Below are 17,759 nucleotides of genomic sequence, written 5' to 3' on the forward strand. Positions count from 1 at the left end.
AAAAGAAAACGGAAAAAAGAGGGGAAGGCCTCAACGAACTGGAAAAAAATTGGATGCTATTGAAATCGAAGCTTGTTCCAATTTTCCAAGGGCTATATGGCAGGAGGCCCTGCAACTAACTGTATATGTAGTATTGATCCTGAGTGGTGAGCTGGCCCCCACTTTTGTTTCTTGTCACATGATGAAAACAAATTGACGTAAAAGCCTGCTGACTAAGAATATTATTGTCACTGAAATCCATCTTCTTTGATGAAACCTTGAACGAAAAGAAAATTTCCATCAATATCCAACTTCGCACTCTGGCTTGAGATATAAATAAACTGATAAAAATACCTACGAACGTATAAATAATAAAACACTATTGTATGTATATACATAACGTGTAAATTCGTACAAGATTAATGAACTTTGGAACAACGTTGAGAAGATATTGAAATAAAGAGCGATCGTTGGGTTAGATAAATCAAGGGGCATACAAAAGTTGTTTTCCTGCTTGATTATACAAATAAATAAGCTAATATATATACCTATTAATTTGAATGATAAAATTCTATTGTATGTACATAAATTACGAATAAATTCGTGTAGGTGAGACCAACGAACTTTAGAACACCGCTGAGAAGATATCGAAATAAAGAGCAATTGTTGCGATGGATAAATTGACGAACATACAAAAGTTGTTTCCCTACTTGGTTTTACACAGCTGAGAATAATCGTGATAAACAAAATTTCCCACATTTCGAGCAACTCGCAGCAGCAGGCGCTTCCCGAGTACGCTGGTAACTTCCAAATCGACCAAAGTTAATTAAGGTCGCAGCGAGCGTCGCCAGACCGAATGAAGCGACGTTGCTGATCCGCGCATTTTCCACTTTGCCAAATGTAACTAGACTCTGCTTCAATCTCCTCGCAATTATTTCCACCGCTCGCACTATTTTCATTATCCGTAGCGTATCTGAAATTGCTCTGTTTGTTCCATTTCTTACCACCCTTCTCTCGACAGACTCCTGGAAATTCCAGCTCTTATTCCGTAATTGCGGCGAGACCAAAGAGGGCCCTCGAAAACTTTTCATCGAAGCTAAAAACTCATTAGGGGATCGTGAAATATTTTAGAGGTGCAATCAGTGAACGGTAAAACCAAACGGGGATCTTCCCCACGTGGAGAGAAAAATGCTATATTTTCTGAAGCGAGTCGTGTGAATGGGCGGAATCGATTGGCCCCCGGAACGATGACATTTATGGCACGCAGCACGGATTCCTCGGAAATTCAATCAACCGATAGGACTGTCATACGTGCCGGTGGGAAAAATGCGAGAGCGTTTCACTAACGAAATTTACATAACTCCTTGGCAAAATACATATATCCATCCACATGCCCCATACATTCTGTGGAATGAAACATTCGTCATCGATATCCACGTGGCGGAATGATTTGCGATTGGCGAGTAATTCCATTTTGCGATTCAAGTGGGTTCCTTTTGAAGATCCAGAAAATTGTCCGGGAGAACGGCGACGAGCGGTTGATTCTGGAATTACCGTGGATGGCGAGATTCCCAGAAGAGTAAAAATGGCTCTGGAAGAGCCAAAAAAAACAGGGTGCTTCAATCCTCGAAGCAGACTTGCTCCTGGGTCGTAAAACAGCGACGTAGTGCAACGTGAGACACCAAACATCACTGACACGTCTCTGGAACGTACAATTGGGTACGAAAACAACGCGTACGTTTTTCTCAATCGAATGCACTGGATAAACTCGATGAATGAGATATGATCCTTCAGTGATTCAATGTTTCTCTACAAAATTAAGAGAATTAATTTCAATGCCCGCGAAAAACTAATTAAATAAAAAGTGTAAAAAAAAGTTTCACAGAGAAGTGGAAGAAAACAATGAAGAAAAGAATAGGAAGAAATTGGAAAGATAGAATCGAACTTAACTGAAGTATGGAGGTTTGTGAAGAGCAGGTGGAAGGCACTTGTGGTGGAAGAGAGATTAATAGGGTTTTCAAACGGTTCCTCTAGCTTGCCAAGATGGTATTATGAGGGCAGGCCGGAAGAGCCGGCTATTTTAGAAATATCCAAACTACCATGTGTTCTCGTTAAAGCTACTCTAGACGCTTTCTGTCACTGAGTTTTAATATCCGGCACTGTTAGGGAGGAGGATTGCCATCAGTGTGCAGGTAGAGCCAGCCTGCTGGAAAAAAGCAGTTGTTCAATGACGTATCAGAGTCTAGCGAAACAATTCAAGCCGTTTGTTTCCCCCTAATAAAGTTCTATGGTATAGCAGTGCTTTGCTGGTAGACACTATCGCTTAATGCATCTCACGCTTTGGCCAATGATCCATCAAGCAGCAGCTGGAAAAGCGTTGTTGTACTTTTATTATCTCATCTGTCACGCCAGTGTGCGCTTGAGCTTTATCGATTCCCTCCAAGAATCTTTTTAATGAATGAAATGGCCAAGAAAAAAATGGCAAAACAGCCCTCTTGGTGAATGAACCAACGACGTAGGATTTATCGTTGGAAAGTTTGGTTTTATGGGATTAATAAAAAGCAAGATATGGTGGTGGTAAAGAGCGAGGAAGGAGGAAGTTGGGAAGATATAGAGGTGGGAGGGGTAAACGGGGTAAAGTGGATTGGTGGAGAGGTTTCGATTAACCAGCTCGTTGAACCCATGAGAGGAGCTGCCTACGTTGCAATTCGGCCAACTTTAAGAATCTGGCAAAGGAGCATTGATGTAAGAATGCGAGAGGTGACTGTCTTCTTTTGGCTGAGAGACGTGGCGTTAAATAAACTGTTATCCATTTCAATCGCTGCTTTATCGAACACGTTAGCTGTGCGATTCTTTTTAACGAAAGCTGATAGGTCGAGGTCCCCTGCGACGTTGCCAAGTTGTGCGATTCCGGTCTCTCCTGTCTAGACACACACACACACAAACACAACGTGATTATTCAAAGGAACATTAATGTATGGGCTAATGCTAGTCAGTTTTTTATGTGCTTTCCCCACCTCTCTTTTGGATTAGCTTCCTTTTGTATCATTAACCCTTCTTCCCTGCTCTGTCTATATATATATATATATATCTTTCTCTTTAAAACTCTTATAGAGTTCTCCACTTGCGTCGATCCACGCTGATTCCAGCGGGTATTCGAATAAAAACAATAGAGGCATCCGTCGTTCGTTTTCTGCTCGAGAGAGTAGCTTTCATTGCGACGGTCCACTCAAAAATAATGGAACCCATTAGGGATCCACGTTTCTGCTGAAATATAATTTCATTTATGCCCCTGAGTGCCGTAGATCCCTCGGATCATCGAACGCTTTTCGTCCAGCGTGAAAAATTGTGAAAGCAACTTTCACACGCTTCTCCACAATATTTATTTGCTTTCTTCGGTCCGAGCAGAAAATGAGAATCGTCGTGTGACGTATTTGTTATTCACGTCTGGCACTGCGTTGGAAGAAAATTTCTCGTCGAAGTTCACGGTGATTCCTGCAAGAGACGTCGAAGTATAGTATACAAAAGAGTAATCCGGCTCAATCGTGTCTCGCTTTACGGACCGAGGACGATAAGTCTGATTTACGATCGTGGAGCAGCGTTAAAAAGGGAGAGAGAGGGGGAAGGGGAGGAAGAAAGAAAATAAAGAAACTCTAGCGATTGTCATTCAGGTAGCAGGTTGCTGGGAATAAATTTTCGGATTGTAATAATACAGAGGGGAGGGAAAGGAGAGTTGGAGGAAAAGAGAGAGAAAGAGAGAGAAAGAGAGAGAAAGAGAGAGAAAGAGAGAGAAAGAGAGAGAAAGAGAGAGAGAGAGAGAGAGAGAGAGAGAGGTAAATTGTGCAGCGGTAAGTTATTATTATTGGACTTATCGAGAGGAAGCTCAATTTCGTTGCTGGGTGCTGCCTCTTCCCAATAGAAACGTGTGTCGGTTTCTCTTCTCGCCTCTCTCAGACTTTTTTTCCCAGTTGAAAATAAGACAAGAAAAAGATTGGGAGTGGAAAGACGGTGGCGGTGGATTTCTTGCGGTAAATTAAGGCCCCCGGCGGGCCACGCAACCCAAGATCGAACTCTTAAACAAACATCGTCGATCCCCAGGATTTCCCGTAGACGACTTTCCTCGCAATGCGATTTTCTTTCCTCTCCTCCCTCCTCACTTGCTTCATAGCTACGTGCCAACTATCCAGGCGCTTCGTGCTCGCCGAGATCTGCAAATATTTATTGGGATTCGCCGGGTTTATTGTTACCCAACGAATAACTTCATAACTCGATATTGACCTTTCTTCTCCATCCATTCGACGACCAATAGCCAAGATTACCACTTTTTCTTCGCGAATCAACGACGAATCTCCTTCGATCTATTAAATAATTGAAAACGACAGATTTTAATAAACAATGAAATAAATATAGTTCTCAAGTTATATAGATGTGTATTTTGATTTCCTTCAACTTTCCACGGTTTATTATGATTTGCGTGTATTTCTTCGGTATTTTCCACACTTTTGTGATTTTCCTCGAGGACTTGAGCAGACTTTTCTTTGGAATTTTTCATAGTTTGAAAAGAACCAACTCAAAGACGAATATATTCTGATCTAGCTTGCTTTTCATCACTCGACTGCTTCTCTCGTTCGACTCACCAACTCTGTTTTCATCAGTCGAGAGAAAGAGTTTAATGAATGAGGATCATCGGTATTATACAGCGAAATATTATTCGCTGCTTTCACTCTCAATCCCTTTCAAGCGAATCTCGCGAAGACGACGACGACAATAAATGTGGAAGTTAAAATCGCACGGCTCGTCGCGAGACGAGATAAACTTGATTTTAACCTGTACCGGATGTTCCAAGGGCTCTCTCGACGGAAGTAATATTCTCTAGCACCCCCTGAAACGCATGAAAATCATAAATAAGAATTCCTGGTCCCCTCTGCTAGGAGGGATAATTCAGTTTGCCTTTCTCTCGTTTCCTTATTAACGGCGGCTTACCGAAATTAATTATGGAATAATCAATCTAATAAATCTACTAACTCCAACTCGACACTTGCTCACCCCACAATCTCACTCCACGTTCAAATTAAGTCTGGAGAGCTTTAAAATTCAACATTTGGTCGAATAAAAGCTTCAGACTCTTTTTATCATTTTCCCAACGTGAATCGTAACTTTTTGTAGTGGTTGAATCTTTTCATTGTGTCTTTGTCGTGCTTGCTGGAAATCGAAATACAGAGAACGGTGAAGTGGACGATTTTGTGTCTATTTTTCTCATGAGTTTGATCCTCATAGTTAAGTGGATCGCAGGGTTGGCCACAGTAAGTTTACAGTCACAATCGTAGCTATTCAATAACATCCAATAACGAATCAATGTTTGCATCAGCCAGAATTTTCACCCCCTCGGAATTTCACCGTCTAACGAAACCTTCATAATTTTACTCAAGCGTGTCAACATTGGGATTTTTATCGAGCTTTGCGACCGACGAGTCGAAAAACAAAGTTGGTCAATTTTTGCAAACGAAAAATTGCATGGAATGTGGGGCGGGGGTGAAAAGGGGTAGAAACGCGTGTTATTTTTAATTGAAGCGCGTGCTTCCGCAAGAGTTACCAGTGATAATTCGTCGTTACTATACAGGCGGTGTTGTTAAAACTCGCTTGGCACCACGAGCACTTTGCATAATTCCATAACAAAAGCGAGTCGCGCTTTCCAAACGCCTCTTTGTTGCGCAGTCGAAAACACCAGAAACTCGTTCGTGGATATATATTTCCTGCAGGACAGACAGATTCGTTTCCATAAGTAAACAAACTTCTCCCGGATTGTATAAATATTTACAATTGAAATCCCAAACTTGTACGACAAGATACAGCGATCAAGAGTGTTAAACTCTTACAGAAAATCAATTATACAAATTTTATGCGAGTCGAGAAACGAAGAAAAATACACACCCGAATGTTTTTAATCTTGGAAATTCTGAGTGGTTGAGCAACGTTTGCCAAATTGTTGGCAAAAGAGATTCTTTAAAAAATAGAAGCTTTTATTCGATGGCTAGTTTGTTTATCAACGAAGGTTTTGTATCAATAAGATGTAGATGGGTCAGGGAAGAAGATTCCTGTGATTGAGAAACTTGCATATAATGAACATTGTGAGTAAAGAAGATGGAGCAATTTTCATGAAACGACCAAATAAAATTATTCTACTTTATCAGTACTTTACGTTTCTAGAGGTTGTTGCATAGTTAATTAGCTGTTTTCCCCAGGCACTGATCGTAATAGGGTTAAGGAAAAAAGTGAGTGTGTACATAGTTGCATCTCAGTGGTGAAAAAGAAGTCTCGCAGTCGCGATAAATTGGCGCTGCTCGAATCATGAATTGCGAGCTCGTTACGAAATCCTGTTAGCCGCGTTGGCACCGTAATGAACTCATCTAGAGTGGCAAGAGCCCCTGGCACGATTCGCCATCGAGGGATAGAAGCATTCGAGGAGAGGAAACCAACAAAAATGGCTAAAACTGTTTTAACATCGAATTCCAATTCACTTTCTCTGTGAAAAACCCTTTCTTTTGAATAACTTTAGCACTTTTTATAAATTATTTGAGTTCCTATCTTTCAGAGTGGATCAATAATCTCTCATTTGTCACCAATGAAAGTGAATATAATGAGCTCTTCTGGAGAGGCAAGAGCAATGGTACCATTCTTTATCGAGGAATAGAAGAATTATAGGGAACTAATAAAAATGACAAAAATTATTCTAACATCGAATTCCGATTCATTTCCCTCTACGAAAAATTCTTACTTTTAAATAATTCAGTGGCTTTCTATCAATTATTTCAGTTTCTATCCATCAGGTTGGACCGACGATCTATAATTTATCACCAAGGAAAAATGAATATAAGTTCATCCGAAATGGCAAAAGCAACGATACAATTCTATATACTGAGGAACTAAAGAATTAAAGGAAACTAATAAGAATGACTAAAACTGTTTTAACATCCATGCAATTCCAACCCTCTGCCATTATCTAGAAAATCCTTTCCTCGGAATAATTTTAATGCCTCTTATAAATGATTATATTTTATGTTTACCATCAACGAATCAATAATTCCTTAATTATGACCAACGGAAAACTGATTCGCTCTCGTTGCTACGCTTTGTTCATTTCAACGCGAATTTTATAGACAATTTGTGTTCGCGAAAGGAGGTCCCGTGGATTTCGAAGATTCCTCCGGAGCAGAAGCGAAGCAATGTTTTGCGCCAAAATAGAACATTCAAGAATACCCACAAGTCGGCTGCTGCTGTTACGAAAGCCCCGGATGACTCAGTTTCCCCGTGGAATTATATTTGCTGCTAGCTGCTACGTTTCACCGATAACTATTAAATATTTACGAGGCGCGGGGTCGAGCTGAAAAACAAACCGGAAGTTACTGTAAGCGCGAAAGAAAAATCTAGACCTGCGCGATTTACGTCGATATCGAGAGTAGAGACTTTGACACTTTTAATATCGTCCATGAGAACTTCCTAGCGATACTAATTACTCTCGAGCTGAAATAGCAAATTATTCTTAGACCTAGCGAATCAACCTGACTGAAGGAAAGATCCAGCGAAATTGCTTTGGAGAGTGGCATGGCTTTTTTCCATGAAAAATATACTTAAAAGGAAAAAGATAGATTGATGAGGGGGTTGAGAGAGTAAAAATGTGGCAGTAAAAGCGTGGGGAGGAGTGGAATCTCGCATTAAGGACGAGTTTAGAGGGAAGTTGTTGGTAGGCGAATGGGGGTGCTGCCTGGTGAAATAAAGGCTTGTTGCTCCCAGCGAGGCTAAAAAGTTTGATACCTTTTTAGGCGGTATTGTTTGGTGCTCGTGGGCAGGGGGTGGTGGTTGCGGCTAGGTTAAGAGGGTTTTCGCGCGAGATAAGGGACGAGGGGCTGGAAAACAAGCCGGTGCGGTGCGCTCGGCTCCAACGTAGATGTCGATAAGAGCAGTCCTTAGGGTGCGTTCACACCGAATACTCGGGCGTCGCGACGTGGATAAGCATCTCGCCAAATTGCCCTTTACTCTCCAAGATCGTCCTTTCCTGGGTCTCCACCCATTAACCAAATGTTTTTGCCGAAGGTCTCCAGGAGTTATTATCATGGATTTGCAGGAGAAATCTGATGTAATTCCATATGCTGTTCCTCTTGAAGAGTATCAAACGTGTAGCTTGATGCAGAGAATGAAACTGATGAAAACGAAGAACATTGCGGAGATAGATTCCTGGTACGTTCTGTGGACGCTCCTCGGAGGTTTGATAAACTCGCAGTGTCCCTATCTGCATACAAGGATTAACGTCGCGTGATGCTTTTTGCTTCGTCGACCTCATTACAGCAGGAAATTACTTAGAAACTTTAAATACTCTAAAAAAAAAGTACAGAATAAGAATTTGCTAAAAGTATAACAGTAAATTTAATTATTAAACTGAAGCAAAAATCTATACCTCTAATACTTCCTCCCTCTGTCTCTCTTAATTTCAAAGCAAATTCATCCTTCTATATACTTAACGTCTGCTATTCTTTCCCTTCTCACTGGTAGACTCTCGTTTCACTCCAGTCGTTTCTTTAATTTCATCCATGGTCATTTATTGCGTTTCATCTTGTAATTTCATCTTAGTCCGTGGTGATTCTGTCGAGGGTGTTCGTGCAGGTTGGATCTCGCAGGGCTGCTCCATTCTGGATAATTAAAGGCGATAAATCGATAGGATCTGTTTTCTTTTTTTGCCTTCATTCTGCGACGGTCGTTGCTGACTCATCGAGGTTTTTCCTGCACAGTGGGAGCTTCGGCGTGTCGGTCTAGGTTGAGTGCAGCAGGCTTGCTTGCGCGCGCACTGGCTCAACCGAGGAAAGAACCACGAGAAGGTGAATGAGGGAGGGAATGGTATATAGGATACAAGTTGTAAGTAAGGCTTATCCGACGTTTAGCACATGTTTTTCGGATCATGCATAATTTATAAGAGAAGGAGCGTGTATACCTCTCGTTGTCGGTGGGGATCATATACGCATCGCTTTTGAGTCTCCTTCGGTCTCCCAGAGTGGCATGAATCATCCTGCGGTTTGTCATTGTCTCTAGGAGTGGTTCGTGGCGCTCGTGCTCGAGCCGACTAAGTTTACACCTCCCCTCGAACCGATCCGTAAGGTATACTCCCGGAAGCAGGTGTCGACAATCGAGTAACAGCTTTCCTTCCTCGCAAATCCTTCCCAATTCTTCAGAGCCATGCAGGAGAGATCTTTGCCGGCAAAATCCGACATTAAAAATTGTGGGAAGGTCGCGTTGACAATTTTTTCCAGAGTGATTCATTCGTTCAATTTAGGAAAGTGGCGTCAAAGCCTGTTTACAAAGCTGATTTGAACGATTCGTCATCCCTTGATTCATTCCGTTTTGCGCGGGCAGCGGAGAATAGATTGAAAGGAGGTTTAACTGGATAAATCGGCGAATAATCGTCGGAATCAGTATTGAAGAGGCTCTCTCCCTCTCTTTCTCTTTCTTTCTGTATCTTAATGCAGAAATAGAAAGAGAGAGGAGAGATGAAGAGCTTGCTTAGCGTTTCGGGAACATGTGGTCCATTATGTGACACAAAAGACACGATTCGCGTCATTTCGCTTGTCCCACACATGGCATAGACTTCCGGTTACGTTTCTTTTCTCGTACATCCTCTGCAGCTCCTCTCGACATCCACACTTTGCAGAGAAATTTTTCGCTCGCGTCAAAGCAGACAAAAACGCGTTGATTTTCGATGGATCCTCTCGTTTTGTTGGGATTTATACATGGAGGGATTAAGTGAAACTAGAAACTCTTCATTGTGTTTTTCCGTTTTGACTGCTCATTCTAGCTGGTCGTAATCCTTTGCAGTTTTTCTATGAATTTTACACAGAATTTTTCTTTTGCCTTGAATTTTATGAGAGCATTGTAATGTTCACTGGATCCTCGTTCATTATTTTACATTTATTTGCTATAATTCGAGGCATCCATAATCGGAAACTCTTATAGTGTTTCCGATTTAATTAATGCCTCGATATAATCGAAAATCTTTACAGCTTTTCTACTAATTTTTGCACAGAATTTTTCTCTTGCTTTAAATTCTATGAAAACGCTGTATAATTTTCAATGGATCGTCGTTGTTAAATTTTGCAAATTTTTTTGGTATAATTGAAGGAATCGATAGCTGGTAACTTTTGCGGTGCTTCCGGTTTAGTTAATCCTTTGATATAATCGTATTACTTCACAATTTTTCTTTTGCTTTAAATTATACGTGAGCGCTGTATGATTTTCGATACATCCGCGCTGTTAAAATTTACATATTTATTTGTTCTAATTGGATTAATCGATAACTGGAGATTTTCATGGCGCTTCCGGTTAGTTGCAAGGATGATGGCAATCTGGTGATTCGACGGTAAGTGGGAATATGCGAGGAAGATGTAAACTGTTCGAGCAGGTGCTGAACTGTCGTTATGCGGAACATTCCGCGTAATATTAATGTTCGCTGAGAGAACGAACGGTGATGGTGACTGTGACGCGAATTGAAAGGGAGAGGGGGGCGGACAAGGACGCAAGGGCTTTTAACGAGTTCCGGCGATTGTTCTCGGAGATACGCGCAGCACTGCGACCAATGCTCTCCTATCTTCTCTCTCTCTCTCTCTGTTTTTAACACATACGAGACTATCTCTATACACATCGACGAGAAAATTTAATAGCCCTCCGCACCGGAAAAAACCGCAAACCTCTCCGACTTATTTCTCCAACGAGAAATAAAACTCCCCGCTTTACATTCGCAGCAATTTAATATAATTTACAAACCAACGACTTACGTAACCCAAGAGGAGAAAAATTTATACGCCATTAACCGTAAACCCTCTCGTTTCATTGCAAAATATTTCTACCACTTGCTAAATTTATCGATCGCTCGATGTACTTTCGCGATCCTAATTTTTACCTCGCTGTAGCCAACAAATAGAGAAACGATAGGATTTCGCTGATTCCTTTTTTTTTATCTCCGCAGGCAGAGTGAATATCTGAAGCAGATGTCAAGTTTTCACTTGGACGCTGAGTTTTCGTGGAAAAAGATTTATCGCTACTGTCAAACGCATCCCACCCACGTGCGCACGCAAACAAACACACTGGCAAACCAACCAATTTTCTAACTCGGTACCAAAAATCCTCTCACGTCGCTCTACTCACTTTTTCCTGCTTTTTTCGCAGGGATTTTCACGTATAACGCGTAATCCTATATATTTATAGACACAAAGTAGAGCGTCAAAAGCAAAGTAAATATTACAAAACAGTGTCAAGATCTGCGAAAAATAAATCTTCACTCTCGCCAGTCGTGGATAAATCGTATCCAGCTGCACTTTACATTTCTCGTTTGATTTTACAATTCTCCAATTGGGTCGTTCAACGTGAATTACAATGGATATACTTATAAATTACAAAAGCGACGTTTCTCTCGCACGGTTTAGTCGGTGCACGTTGCTCGGAATTTTTGCACGATTTCGCTACGCTGGTGAACCGTGCGAAATGGCGTTGATCGGAAAAGCAAAAAGATGGAAGGACAGGAAAATAGGGTAAGAATAAAGAGCAAAAATTAGAGAAAAAGGGAACGAGCAGGTGAATCGAAGTAGCCATACACTTCTTATAAACCAATGTAGGTCGGTATATCTGCGTAAAAAGAAAATGGTAGTAAACAGGATCGTCTCGCTTTGCTCGAACGACGGATCTGGATTGGTTTTCGAAGGAAAACGCGTGAAGAAACCGAGCTGGCGGTTTTCTGCGGGACAGGAGCGTATCGTTTGGCTGGCTGGCGAGCCGGTGGATAAATAAACTGAATAGAGCGAGGGAAAATAATTAGAAACAGGCGCGTGTTAGTATCGCGTTTCGAGGCTCTCGTTTCGATGTGGCTGCGTAGGAAGAGAGGCCAAGAGAATTGAGAGAAACCAGCGTGAAGATGAGGAATAAGAACACGTTCGAAGCTTCGGAATGCAATGTCTCCTTGTGAAATTTTCCTAAGAAAAATTACGTCTCGACAACAGGACTTAGCAGTTGCCAAAATGCAGTTTTGCCCCTTGAAACTTCCCCTCGCAGCATTCACTTAACAAAATACTTTTAATTATTTCCCTTAAAAATGTAAAAGGGCTTCGTTGTTTTCCTTTTTGTTTGAATTTTTGAAGAAACACCAAAAATCCTCGGAGGAAAATTTCTTTGTGAAATTTGACGAGGATAAGTTTGCAGGACGGAAGATCGTGCGTTGAATTTTCGATACGTTTGCTTGGACAGAGTTGTTTCGACGCTCACTAAATTTACAGTATTTTTGTGTACACACACATATATATATACATACATGTATGTACGCTTACATTGGACCAACTAAATAAGCCAAGCTCGGAAAAAGTTTGTCCGCGTACTGCAAGTCGGCTGAGAAATTGCATTCTCGTGAAAGAGGAAGAAAAGCTGCGAGTAAATCGACACGCTAGTCATATTTCAAAGGATTCTGAGGGGAAAAATCGATAAACTTGGTATACAGTGCGCTTACAGCTTCTTCTCCTTCCGAGATAACAATTTTTCAGGACTCTTATATATATATATATATATATACACATATATACGTGACGCAAGTTTAATAAAGCAGATGGAGGCGTAATAAGTAAAGCGCGCACGAGACGCTTGTTTAAAAAGCATTTCGAACGAAAGGTGGAAACTTGGAAACTCCCGAGTTTCTCTTATTAGCGAGAAGTTTCCGAAAGTTGGCCTACGGGCGAGCTTCCTCTCGTAGCAAGTGGCCCATTTCTCGTGCGAGTGCAAAACTTGCTTTCTTCCAGTGGAAAAAGGAAAAATCCTCTATAGCTGAGCTAGTTCGTAATGTTATTTTCCGATGCCATGGAGGATCACTTACCGAACAAGCTCGCTTTCCTCCTGCTGCTATCCACAATCTGAAACAAGCAATTTTCTATAAGTAAAAGAGTGCAACTTCTTCATTCATATATTTATAACACATATAAACGTACAATTAAACAGATATTCTATGCTTTCAGTGAATTACAGGAATACTCCAATACTCACCTAATTAGCAGAGGTTGGATTAGTCTCCGCCATTAGTTAAACTTTCAGCTTTCAGAGAACAAACAGTAGGAACGAAGGTGGAATTTTCTCTTAGTAGTTGTAATACCAAATTATGCTCTTGTACAATATCCAAAACCTGAAACGATTTAACAAGAATTAGTTTTTGAAACCCTTGACAATTTTCTCTTATTTGTGCATCGTATGGACTAACAAATTATTCGTAAATCAATATTCCATGGCTTTCAGGAGACAAAAGGTGGATCGAATACAAGACTAATTAGTCCAGATTGGATTAGCATCCGCCATTAGACTTTCAGCTTCGGCAGGGTGCGTACAAAAGGTAATTGTTGTGTAACAAGAACAAAGTTGGAAGTTTCTTCGTACTCGTTATGACAACGCAAACTAATTTCGGTTCGCATTCATATAATTAAACTCTTGCATCCACCAAACGCGTTTTGCACGAACAGGCGCCTCGCATCGAATACAACGTTGGTTTCCAACCAGAAAAAGTTAGAGTCACAGCAGCAACAGAGAACTCGATTAAACCTCGTTCAACGACGATATGGTTTCATTATCCCACACCCTGTATACATATACCAATAAAAACGCGTTCCCCTAAACGAGATTCGTCACCGTATATCGATTCCCGCCTCTCCTTCGCAAATTTCACAGTTTTATAGCGAATGTAAAGCTGAAAACTCCTTCGCTTCTGTCTTTCCCCGCAATTTTATTAGAAACGAGAGTTGTACGAAAACGAGCAGCATAAATCAGCCTGCACCGAGTGTGTGTGTGTGAGAGAGAGAGGGGGGACATTTACTATTACGTTATACCGGGTGACCGGGAAGTAGGAATTACTGCGTCGATAAAACGTGTCAAATAAATCATCCACGTTTTATTTCCGTTATTCGCCTTACCAGGTCGAGGAATCAATTTTTCAGCATTTACTTCCGTTTCGATATAAGAAAAGAAGGGAAAATTGTCACTTTAAATTCGCAAACTCGCTAAATCTTCTTCTATTACGATGGTTCGTCAAAATTACCGTTGAGATCCTATTTTAAGCTTGTTTTACGGAGGGACCCTTAGTTCTGGTTACTTAGACTCGCGTATAATACATAAAATCGAGGCTATAAATCCGTCTTAGTAGCCGAAAGGCGCGTGCAAAGTTTATGTTGCGTCGTGATGTAAGAGTCGATTAAGCCAAGACTACTCGTCTCTCTCTCTTCCCTTCTGCCCCTCCAGTTTTCACTACCACCCCCACCCAATCCCATCACGTCCAGACCAGCTCGTTTTGCGAGGCTGATGCGTCGGTTGCCTCAGGGACTTTTCGTGTTTCCCGATGTTCGTATAAAAATACCATTATACCAGCGTCTAGACGCTGGAAAACATTATTGCTCCCTTACCTCGGTCATTCCCATCCTTGCCAATATAGAAACGATGGCAGAATACAAAAAACAACTCGAGAAAAGCTCGATTAGCAAAATTTATCGCTTTAATTGGCCGAACTGATATTTATATATTATTTTAGCTGATAAGAAATCCGAGTTGAGAGAGCGTTTGACTTAAAATGAGAAACATTCATAAATTTTCTACGCAATTGGATCAGCATGAAACTTTGCATGATCTCGACATTGTAAATCGATCGCAGTCCATTAAATCTTAACGTTGAAATATATTAAAATAAAACTTATTTTCTAGACGTTATACAAAAATATTGGTCGAACCGCGATAATTATAATTATACATTATCATTGAAGAGGCATTCAAGTTGGAATTTCAATCTAAGACAAAAATCTTTTACGCAATTGAATTAGCATTTAATTGCGTGATCTCATCATCGTAAATCGATCAGAGGCAATTAAATTAAGTCAAGAATCGGTAGATTTTAAAACTGATTTTCTAAACGCTTTAAAAAAAATATTGCTCGCTTTTCCATTAGGAAGATTTATCGTTTTAATTGGTTTACCGATAGAAGACCAATCACACTCTACTGATAGGTATTTGAATAGAGGATAGAGCTGTACGTTTCGTCCCTTAAAATCTGAATTAGGGATTCCCCGAAGGCGTTCGCCAAATCAGTACAAAATTTCATCATCGTAAATCGATCGGATCTAATCAAGTCGAGAAAGTATCGGTGTATATACATATACATAGATATATATTGAAGTTTTGCAGTAACCGATCGATCACGATACTTAGGGCCAAATAGCAAAGAGAAATCTGGAGCTGGAATGAGTCAGGAAGGAGAAGAGACAAACGGGAATTCATTAATCCGGAATTAATTTGGATTCGTTGGAAACGTCGAGACATTATTTCTGGAGGGTCGACGATATGTACCGTCGATTGCTGCGCGAGAAGAGAATTCTTACGAGTGGAAAATCGTTTGTGTGAAAATAGAGGGGGGGGGGGGGGGGAGAAGAGAAGAAACGAGAGAGGCTGAGTGAATTCGGCTGCGCGACGTTCAGTCCAATTTAATCCGAGCGAAGAAGAAGTATATCAATCAAAGTATGAAGTCTAGTTGACAGAGCCAAGTCTCATTACGCGCAATTGCCATTGGACGTGGAGGAGACTTCCTGTGATAATGCCCATCCAGGATTTATATCACAACGCGGAGTCCAGAATGAAGGAGAAAGGATTGGAATAAATCCAATTAATCGCGTTCATCGAAAACAAAACAAACTACAATCTTACCAGGGAATAAATTAAATTCCACTGGCTTACAGGACACGCTTTCTCTTTAACATTTTAGTTTTTTGTTAATTTAAAGATTTTAAGCGTTAATCCTTGCGTTTAACAGCTAATCAATTACAGGATTTACATTAACGTGATTTAGGGTGGAATCAGCCAAAACTGAAACTTGCAATGACAATTGATATGCGAGAAATTAGGTAGTGTGTAGGCGTAAACTATAGTTCTGTATGTATGTATGTTTGACGTTTGGGCAAATTACTCGCCGTATTTGTTTGCACGGATGCTAAATACACAAGCACACAGGCGAGGACAACATACGGATGGAATTTGCGCACGTTGCACATTGTACGCGTGTATCATCGTCAGACGCATCCGGTGCAATGACAGCCCTTCGTCATGACGCGCACCAGTCTAATTTGTAATTTCCCAAGGTTACTTTATGCTCTTGACTATTGCGATGCAACGACGGCCCTTCGAGATATACACGCATACGCAGTACGCACACTAGTTTGAGTCGACTTTCTATAGTCGCATTTATCAAGGTTATTTTACGATCAAGGACACCCTTTTTTGATAACGCACATACACGGCCCTATTCGGGTAGATTTCCTTCCGTCATTTCTCAAGGATATTTTTCGATCAATGACTATTATTTCGATGCAAGGACACCCTTTTTGATAACGCAAACTATTCTAATTAAACTTTCTCTCAACATTTGACTAGATTGCTTTATAATTACAGGTAGCACGCAAGCTTGGTTTAGGAATCATTCATTCACAGCTAAAAATTCAATCCCTCTCCACGCGTAGCATTGAATTTTCCACTCTTTAAGCAGTTTTACAGAATACTTTGTTTTCCAACAATAATCTAGTTGGGCGAGCTGTGTGCACTTTCACGAGGGTTGAATAAAAACTGGCCTAGCCATTTCCACCGATAGAAAGCGCATTGTATGTAAATCACGCGTCATTCCGTGTCTCGCGGGCCATACAAGAGAGAGAAAGAGAGAGGGGAAGAAACGCGTATAAAGCCGGACGAGCGACTGTGCTATAAAATGAATAAAAATTTAAGAGGACTTGAAAAAAAGATATACGAGACGAATAAATTTAGCGAGGCCTTTCATGGTGAAAATTTATTTTTACCTGGGTTAACTACGTTGTTATCCACAATGTAATTATACGTGGACGAGGAAAAAATGTAGAAGAAAATTCGACGAAACGAGAATTTGGCAAGTGGAAAATAAATGGTAGAAAATGACGAAGATGAGTCAGGAAATATCAAAATAGTCTCACAGCTGTGAAGTTTACATTTTTAATTTCTTCGCATTTTCTCCGTGGAAGGGATTGAAATTTGAGTTACAGTCGAGCTTTTTCCTCACGATGATACGTCATATGTGCTTGTGAAAGAGAGAGAGAGAGAGAGAGAAATCGCATGTAGCATAAACCTAAAAAGGTTTGAGAGAAAGACGTTTCTGTAATTCACACGCGGCGCCGAGTAGTTTTTCATCGACCTCCCCGCGGTGCAATAAAGCTCCACCGTGAAAGTCTGTCTCTCCCCTCCTCGTTCTATAAATATATATCTATTCACGCACACTCTCACGCATCAAACACACCAAGAAATTCCCTCGCTGCGATTAAAATACGCAAAATTTTACCGGCGCACAAATAATTAAGCAGCTTTTAATTCACCCCTCCCTTGTGACCAGACTTCGTCAACACCACCCTTAGCTTTAACAGGTATTAATTAAATATCTAATTTTTATCTGCCGCATTAATTTTTCAGCAGGATTTCGGATCAAAGCCTTCAATGATTCCATCGAAACTCTCGATGGGCTCTGAACGGTAAAAGTAAAATGCACGTGCTTCTATCATGTTTAATTCATACAACGCCATTACTCGTTCATTCATTCGTGCACTCATGTGTGTAAGATACTTCCGAGAAGAACGTTCTAACAAGTTGGATTTTTTAACTCATTCAGCAATTTTAAAGAACTTTTCATTAAATGAGAATTTCGATGATTCATTTTTTCCGAT

The 17,759-nt window shown here is 40.7% G+C and overlaps 1 protein-coding gene across 2 annotated transcripts in view; it reads right to left on the reverse strand.

The window, feature by feature from the left end:
- LOC136779774 (ankyrin repeat domain-containing protein 50-like) overlaps positions 1 to 17,759 on the reverse strand; it is a 42,980-nt gene that overhangs the window by 15,918 nt on the left and 9,303 nt on the right. For both annotated transcript variants that reach the window (XM_066737558.1, XM_066737556.1), the window contains exons 8-9: positions 13,042 to 13,177; positions 12,875 to 12,911 (exon numbers count right to left, since the gene is read on the reverse strand). The gene's annotated coding sequence lies outside the window, so the exon portion shown is untranslated. The remainder of the gene's footprint in view (positions 1 to 12,874; positions 12,912 to 13,041; positions 13,178 to 17,759) is intronic.

Source organism: Prorops nasuta, unplaced genomic scaffold, assembly GCF_024137725.1.
Source record: "Prorops nasuta isolate Cenicafe-Biocafe unplaced genomic scaffold, Cenicafe_Pnas_1.2 PNAS00017, whole genome shotgun sequence".
Lineage (NCBI taxonomy): Eukaryota > Metazoa > Arthropoda > Insecta > Hymenoptera > Bethylidae > Prorops > Prorops nasuta.